The sequence below is a fragment of the Myotis davidii genome, unplaced genomic scaffold (assembly GCF_000327345.1).
Source record: "Myotis davidii unplaced genomic scaffold, ASM32734v1 scaffold159, whole genome shotgun sequence".
Lineage (NCBI taxonomy): Eukaryota > Metazoa > Chordata > Mammalia > Chiroptera > Vespertilionidae > Myotis > Myotis davidii.
The window spans coordinates 695,004-704,621 of NW_006291231.1; the positions used below are offsets into that span (position 1 = coordinate 695,004).

A 9,618-nucleotide genomic window follows, 5' to 3' on the forward strand; every position below is an offset into this window, starting at 1 on the left:
ATACAGTATATTACATTGCTTAACAAAAAGCCCAGAGCTGGTGGGCCTCAGGTGGGATGTGATTAAAGCTTTCACTCTGTTCCTCTATTTCTTTTGGCCCTGTCCTCATTTGGGTGTCAGTTTTCCCCCACCATGAAGCTCTTTGTGGTTGTAAGATAATGCCAGCAGCAACTGAGGCAAGTTGCTCCCCTGTTCACATCTAGAGAGATAAAATTTCTCCTCTAACCATGGGCCAATAATAATTCCATATTCTGACTGGCTTAAGCTTTAGTTTTTGAACCAGTCCATGGCAAGGTGGATGGTATTAATACTATGTTTGATGTAGACTTATCAGGACCTGTCGTTGGAGGAGAAAATAATGTGAGCTTCCTTAAAGTCGCAGAGAGGAGAGAGTTTGGTATTTGAACTCAGTAGAGGTTCTGTTGGACAGGAGGAAAGTGGTAGAGGAGTGAATCCTGGGTAGGCATCCAGCATTGTCTACTTTATCCTTGTAAATGGTCATTCAAGCCAACATGAAACCAATTTTCCGTAATTTGGATTAACAGTTAAACTCGTGACCTACTGTAGACTTCTGAAAAATCCCTGTGTTGATATGCTAAGTGAACTATTAATAATGTCCTGGTAGCAATTGGGTGCCAATGGTATATCAAAAAAGTTAAACTTCATAGCGATAAATAACTATTTAGCACTTGAACCGTAAGAGTAAAAGTAAGATTAAACTAAAAGCAATATTACATAATCATTCATAATTATACACATCCTCAATTTATTTTTCCAGGGCTTGTCACAGCATCTAAAATTGTATAGCACTTTCTTTGTTGCAAAGCTTTAGAGTAAATGAAGCTGTGTCATTGAAATATAACAGAGAAGTAGTGGTGATGGTTTATATAAGGCATTGAATTGCAAAGAAACTTTATATTTTAACAATTAAACTCATTACTCTGACAAAATTTCATCTTGGTATTCAGGTTAAATCTTGAGAAGAAACTGAGAAGTTAGAACTGTATGGTGAAGTTAGAAAAGTAAGATGTATGCAGCCTTTTTATGTATATATATATATACATATATCTCAAGATATTTATATTACTGCTAAGGTAACAGATTTCTTGAAATCGAAGTACATTACGCAGATGACAGAGTTTACAGTTACACTTTGGATGCATTTAAATGTCTTTACCAGATGCTTTTATTTGGGGAAGAAAAATTAATTATGAAATGTTAGCATAAAAAGATAAGTTGTTAAGAATGGGATAACACAAATTTCCTAGATGATATTGTTTATTTAAAGATCATAGAATGGTAAACAGTTAAATTTAAAATTTCAAACATAATTATAATTGGTGGAGATAATGTTCATTTTTCTGGAAGTCATGTAAGCCTTGCAGCTCTGTCATTTTGAAGCAGATTTCAAGTTCAATTGGCAAAAGCATTGGGTACTTTCAACTCAGAGGCTTCCAGGCATTACATCATTGTTCTTCAACAGTTATTCATTCACTAGATTTGTTAGTTCTTACTAAATTTATGGGAGCGCAATAAAGACCTACATATATTTTACATGTACAGTAGCATGTTTTCAGAAGAAATTACAAAATTAATTAGTTAACAAATTGGCCTGAAGGATATTTTTTAAAACATGGGCTTCTTTCTTAAACATATTTTAAATTACTACCCTTAACATGGAAGTTCTAAAGCTCCATTTCTTCCAAAGAAGGAGTTAGTAATTTCCACTCTTAGATTGCAATCATGAACTTTAACACCTTTAAGAGATATTCGCAATTGTATTTTGTAAATGTATAATAGCTAAACCTGCTAAAAGTGGAGTCAGAACTTTTCTCAAGAAACACTGTTTGCATAGATACAAAAGGAATAACTTATTTATGTTGAGTGTAGTGACTAGATTTGCGTGCCCTGTTAACCTTTAAAGTTCACATTGTGTTTTTCAATTAACAGAATTTCAACATATATGTTATTTGTTCTTTTAAAAAAAGACTTCTGTAAATTTAGGGATATTTTTCCTCTTAATGTAGAACACAAAATTTTCCTTTAAATTGGCCTCTGGGGGTCAGTTGTGTGATAAACATGGCTGCTTTTCCAGCTATCTGGGCTTCTGGCAGACTGGTTTCCAGACTGGAGCCTGAGACTGATGGTAACTAATGGCTGGCATGATTATGGTATTTAACTTGAATCTTGGTGCTGGGTAAGCTGAACTTCTTTAGAGTTCTCTTCTCTTGCTGATATGCACAATGACCTTTTATACTTAACATTGAAAAAAAAAGTTCTCATGACCACATGCTGATTATAAAATGCAGACACATCAGCTGTATCCAAGGTACATGAAAGTTCTCAGTTCTCTTTGTTTCTCTTTCCAAACAGATGCCATTTGAAAAACAATAAGTATTGCACTTAAAATACACCCAAGAATACATAGAAATTGTATCAGCATTATATACCAAGATATTGTGTCATCCTGCCTCCCCCTCCAACACTTAAAAATGTACCTTATTATTTATCAGTAGAAATTTGGAGAGGGTGGTCAGACAAAAAAATGAATTTACCTGAGAGATTTCTGAACAAATATAATGATTACTTGATCATAAATGTGGCCTACCCAAAGTCCCTATTTCAGTTTCTTTGACTTAAGTTGTTTTTGAAATCTTATTTTTTAATTGAACTTTCTTTGTACCTTATATAAGGACTAGAGGCCTACTGCTTGAAAGTCGTGCTAGAATAGGCCCTTCACAGCCATGACAGCTGCCTAGATCCCTCCCTAGGTGGCTGCCTCGATCCCGTGGCTGCAGCCCAGGTGTGTCCGGAAGGTTGTCTGGAAGGACGTCTGGTCGAATTAGCATATTATGCTTTTATTATTATAGATTAGTTCTTAGAAATATATTCTAGACCAGTGGTCGGCAAACTCATTAGTCAACAGAGTCAAATATCAACAGTACAACAATTGAAATTTCTTTTGAGAGCCAAATTTTTTAAACTTAAACTATGTAGGTAGGTACATTGTTATTAACTTAATTAGGGTACTCCTAAGCTGGCCTTTGCTAAAAACATCCTCAATCTGATTGAGGTACGTTCGCTGATTGAAGTCAACCCTTCCAACTCTCCCATCCACACTCATCTTGTATACTTGTTTCGTCTATCTCCTTTCCGAAAACCGACTTCTGCGCATGGGCCACGAAGTTTCAATCGCACTATATGTGCGCGCCCGCACGTGGTATTTTGTGGAAGAGCCACACTCAAGGGGCCAAAGAGCCGCATGTGGCTCACGAGCTGCCATTTGCCGACCACTGTTGTAGACCCTTTTAAATTATATAAATATTCTTACTACAAATTGTTTTTGTCATTTAATCATGACTTTCTTTAAAAACTGTGTAAATTAGTTAAAATTTCAAATGCCCTTTTGCTTAGTGAAAATTCTTTTGAAGTGTTCATTTTTCAGTACATGGTGCCTTAAAAAGGATTGGAAATTTACTTTCTAATCTATTGAAATTTTTAAGAATAATTCATTTTTAAAAATCTGGGGGAAAAGTGAGATCAAGTTGCAAATGTTTAAGTTTATAAAATCTAAACTTTCAAACCTTTATGTAAAATGAAAAATTGAAGGATTTGCTGCAGGATTACTTTCATAAAATCATCCAGCTACAAAATCTAATGCATTAACTCAATGACGAAAGCATGGCAGAAGGAGTCACTCAGCCTCTGCTTGAATGCCTCCAGTCATAGGCCTTCACTCACCCCATCATGAGACAGTGTTTCATTGTCAGTCTTGATTGTTTAAACTCTGCATTACCCCACACCTGCCTAAGCTGCAAATTTAACAGAGGAGCAGCACCTCCCTTATTGTCTGAGTGGGAACTTAATGATGGTGATGCCTCTAAAAGGAGTTAACCTCCGTTCTAGGAGTCAACCACAATCTACCACTTGGGTTTGCATTATGGGAGCTGAAGTCTAATTATAAGCTCTTGAATTCTTCTATACATTTTTGTTTGTTCAGATACATTTCAGGAGGTAAAGTAACTATGACAGCTATTAAACCTACTCAGACCTTATGCAGATTCTTCATGAACAAGAGTGGAGACAGGCAAATCAGGGTTTTCCTGAATTATGAACACAGGACCCAAGTTCATTCAGAAATAATTGGTATACTAATTAACCAACATTAATTCCATGGTCTTGCAATTTACTATAAAGTATGCCAGGTGGATTTGTTTGTGAACATTCAAGTAACATAGCAAATTAATAGTGTGACCAGGAACCAGGGAAGCATGGTGAGAGAACATGCTGGTATTATGCAGACTTCTATACACAGTAGATTTCATGCTTTTAAGAAATGTATAAGCAGTACTTTTCAGAAGACATTCCTTTCGTTATAATATACTTACCTAAAGTAACACATTTTTATTATAAGATAATTGAAAATAACAGATAAAACCAAAAAATGCAATCATTTATAATTTCTTTTTTCAGAATGAATTACTTTTAACATTTTGGAAAATAGACTTTGAGTACGTTTTCCTACTGCGTATACAGTGTTTACAAAGAATAAGATTTTTCCATTTATATTTGAATCTCCTGTAACATGAAATGTACTTATATCCTGCTTCTCCTTTTGTGCTACAAAATGCGTTATGCTAGGGATTGTAAAAGCTGCACTGAGGGCTAGGCCTCTACATTCTGTGCAACCATATGATATTTGTAAGGTTAGTTTTTCAACCTTACAGATGAGGAAACTTCCCAGGTCAAAGTTATAGTAGGATCGGGAGTATAAAGACAGGAGGAGGTTATCAAACAATCTGATCAAACACCTTAAACTCAATTGCTGTGATAGAGCTGCCTGCCATAATTACATTTCCTATTAGTTGACATTTAGGGTCATTTCCAGGTTTTCTTTTCATTTTGTCGGTTTGTTTGTAGTTTAGCAATCCTGTGATAAAAATTTATGCAGATAAATCTATATCCTTGATTTTATTCTTAACATATATATTAGAAATTTAACTGCTGAGTTGTTGAGTTTGTGAAAATTTAAAACTTTTGTTATGTTCACTTCCCTCTAAAAAGCTCCTTATTAATTATTCCTTCAGTATTGTGTTTAGAAAGTCTTTTCTTATTCACAGGTCTTATAAAAATCTATAGTTGTTTTCCAAGTGCTTTTGGGATTTGGGATTTTACTTCTTTTTGACTTTCTAATGACAAGTTAGAGTATACAAGAGAGTAACAAATTTGTTTATAAACATTTTTAAAATATCAATTGAATGTTTAATAAATATTAGGCTAAGTACTTGAAACTCAAGTTACAAAGACAAATAATTTGTGTTCTCTGTTAATGAGAAGCAAATAATCTCTCTAAAGAACAGAACTAGTCATGCACTTAAAATCTTAAAATCTAATAGGACACAGGAAATGCTATAATAGAAGTAGGAACAAAGTTGTGTGAAAGCTCAAAAATGCTTCCTGATTAAGACAAAATGTTTCCTGATTAAGACTTTTCCGGAAGAAAAGTCTTCCTGAAGTTAGCCTCAATGAAAAAAACAAAAAAAACACCACACCTCATTCTAATGGGAAAAACAATTTTGGACTAATTCCTGTATTGATATTTTAAGCTGTATCATGATTGAGTCTTAACATTATTTAAACTCCATAATTAATTACTAGTTACCACAGTCACTGAGTTGATATTTGTTTTATGGAAATAAGATGTCACTTTTTTTTTGCACTTTGAAATTTTAATGAGGATGAAATTACAAGGAATAGCAAGAGAGAATGTTACCAACAGCAGATGTCAAACTCACATGCGCGTGTACACACACACACACACACACACACACACACACACACACAATATTCCATACTCATGAAGCTGTTAAGAACATTTTATAACCTTGCACTCGCTAAACTAAACTTAGCCTTAAATGGGCATCAGAGAAATACCAAAAGATCTGTGAGAACTTAACTTTTGGCGCTAGCTCAGATGACTTCCTTATCTTGAATGCCATTAAGAACACAAGGGAAGGAAAATGGGAGAGAAAAAGCAGACGGTGGGAGCTGGAAGGAAGGGATGGGAAGGAGAAAATGAAGGATGATAGAAGAGGGAGATGTAATGCTAAGCCTAGGTGCAGAGATGCTTGTTTGTGTAAAGGGAGGGTCTAAGTTTGGGAGAAAATCAATTTATTCATTGATCTAATTTGGGAGAGGTGAGAGTTTTTATTTCTCATTCTTCAATTTAAGCAGTAAGACTGAATGTGTTTGCAGCCTGTTGAGTACTGATGCTTAATTTATAAAACTCCTTTGAATTAAGCAGTATTTTCATTTATTACAGCTCTATGTGCTTTTATTTATATATTCTTTTGTTTATTTTTGGTTTGTCTACCTAGAGGCAGGGGAATCTATAATACAAAATAAAAAATATTCAAATATTTTATATTTGTGTAACTCCATAAATATTTTCCTGTTTTCCAATTTCATCATCAGGTTGGAAGACATTAAAGGATATGGATACTGGACAAAACTACCACACACACAAATTAAATGTAATGAAATGTTATATAGGATTTAGCCAAAAGTAATTAATAATAAAATGTGCATGTGTGTGGGGATGGGATTTATGTAATATACACTGTATATTTCAAAAATTCCAAACACTATAAATTGCTAAATGACATTTTTTCCCAAGGATTTCAGATAAAGAGTTGTGTAGTTACCTCATAGATTTATTGGGAAGATTAAAAGCGATAATGTGTTAAGCTTTGCGCGCATAATAGGCAGAGTGCTTGGCACATGGTAGGCATCCACTAAGTGATTTGTTGTGTTTTAGGAATATAGGGTGTAACCAGAACCTTAGAAATGTGATTGCCTTCTCTGATCCTGTGTCTGCTATGTCAATCTTGAATTATTTTTGTGATCCTTAAATGATATAGTGTAATACTTGGCACTCAGTAAATGATAATCATTGATGCTCATCTCTTTTAACTGGACTCTTCCGTTATCAAAAAGATAGATGTGTGGTGGTTGGCTATCCCAAATGGAGTATTAAAAAATGGAATTTTGAGTGGGGAATAAAAGGATTTTTTCAAGTATTTAAAAATAGAGTTCAGCCCTAGCTGATTTGGCTCAGTGGATAGAGCTTTGGCCGGCAGAATGGAGGGTCCCAGGTTCAATTCCAGTCAAGGGCACATGCCTGGATTGCGAGCTCCATCCCCAGTGAGGGGTGTGCAGGAGGCAGCCGATAAGTGATTCTCTCTCATCATTGATGTTTCTCTCTCTCTCTCTCTCTCTCTCTCACTCTCTCTCCCTCCCTCCCTCCCTCCCTTTCCCTTTCTCTCTGAAATCAATAAAAATATATATATTTTTAAAAAGAATAAAAAACAACAAAAAGAGTTCAGTCCTGTTTTTATTGAGAGTGGAAGTACTCAGAATCCAATATAATAAAAAAGGCTAATATACTAAGTGTCCAGTCTTCCGGTTGTCTGTTCAACCAATCAGAGCATAATATGCTAATGATATGCTAAGGCTACTCAACTGCTTGCTATGATGTGCATTGACCACCAGGAGGCAGATGCTCTGACTGGTAGGTTAGTTTGCTGTGGGGTGTAGCTGATTGGGACTGAACGAGACAGGCCGGACATGCCCTGGAGCCCTCCCGGGGTCCCTCACCGGCTGGCTAACCTCCCTCGTCCCTCCCTGGCCCTGATCATGCACTGGTGGGGGCCCTCCGCCTGGCCTGCACCCTCTCGCAATCCGGGACCCCTCAGGGGATGTCAGAGAGCCAGTTTCGACCTGATCCCAGAGGCCAGGTTGAGGGACCCAACTGGTGCACAAATTCGTGCACCGGGCCTCTAGTAAATACCATATTTTAAGAGAGGTCCACATTCCTGGTATGAGAATTAAAGGAGAAATAAAGTGTCTAGCCAGTGTCTGGCACAGAGTAAGTGCTCAATAAATGATAAGCTATAATTTATGAATATAATGTCAAGATGTGATATGCTCTCTGAGACAAAATTGTCTTATTGGATGAGGAGGACTGTCCCAGGATTACTGGTGCTGTCTCAGGTCAGGGTGTATCAGTTGTGAATGATACAAGTTTCATTGTTTAGTTTTATGGGGTTTTTGTGATAGAACAGATCAATTGAATAATATCATATATCATTATCACGATCTTACGTATTATGCAGTTGAACTTTCCAATCCTACTTATTTTGTTTAGACATGTTTCTACTGTCAATACCCGTGTTGCTGTCAGTAGTTACTGTTTAACTGGTCTCTTTGGTCTCAGTCTCCCCCTGTGCACAAAGTCTTGTTCTAAGCATTTCACAATGTAATGACTATATGTATAGGGTTTATTTCTCCCGAGGTACTTGTAATCAGTAGACTTGCATATTGCTAAATCTGATAGAAGTAGATCATGGGGGTCTTTGAACAGTCCAGAGATCAGTTCCTCTGTGAAGCTTTCCTTGACAGCACCCCCCCACACACACACACACCTTACCTTATTTCTCAGACAAAAAAATTAGGCATGCTTTCCTTTTATCATACCTCCCATATGTTCCACTCCATCACTGTGTTGTGACTGTTTATTTACTTGGCTATGAGCCAGTGAAGAGCAGAGATTTTTTTAAAGAAATCTTTATTGTTCAAAGTATTACATATGTCCCCTTTAATTCCCCATTGACCTCTTCTAGCCTGCCCCTGCCCCCCACCCCAGGCCTTCATCACTCTATTGTCTATTTCCATAGGTTAGACTTATGTATATGCATATAAGTTCTTTGGTTGATCTCCTTCCATCCTCCCACCCTCCCCCACCTTCTCTCTGAGGTCTGACAGTCTGTTTCATGCTTCTGTGTCTCTGGATCTGTTTGTTCATTAGATTCCACATATGAGTGAGGTCATTATATTTGTCTTGCTCTGACTGGCTTATTTCACTAAGCATAATACTCTTCAGGTCCCTCCATGCTGTTGCAAATGGTAAGAGTTTTTCTTTTTTATAGCTGTGTGTTCCCTCTACTTCACACAATGCAATATATTGAAAAATATCATATATGTGATTACATAGAATATGGTTCAAAGTAGAAGAAATAGGGTGAAACAAGTGCCTGAAAATAACTGAAAAACAATAAAATATATGTAACAATGATTTTCAAGATATTGGGCGTCAGGTTACAAAAGATAGTGACTCCTGAGAGAAGGGCTCTGTTAGATTCCATTAGCTTGCTGCTCAGTAGTTTTACCAGGCTTGGTAAAGGCATAGAAAACCCAAGCATAGCCTGTCATACTCCTTACATTGAGGAGATGGAGTTGAGATGCTGAGGAGACCGAGATGGCTAGAGTTCTTAGGGCAGAATATGGGAGAGGAGAAAGCTGAATAAAGAAAACTATAGAGTTATGCAGAGGGTCTGTTTTAAATTTTCAGCAGCACACTGATCAGCACATGAATGTGAAGAATCTACCTGAGGCTGAAGAAGGAATCCCCCAAAAGAACTAGAAGGAACAATGCTCAGAGAACATACAGCTCAGAATTACTGCTTTTTACTCAAATCAGAACAGAACCACATAATCTGTGGGGCAGTGGTTAGAGTACTAAGATAGGTCCTGCCTCAGTAATGGGAATAATAGTCATAG

General features: G+C 36.5%; 1 protein-coding gene across 1 annotated transcript in view; it reads left to right on the forward strand.

Moving 5' to 3' along the window:
- FBN2 (fibrillin 2) overlaps positions 1-9,618 on the forward strand; it is a 248,313-nt gene that overhangs the window by 18,551 nt on the left and 220,144 nt on the right. The window lies entirely within an intron of this gene.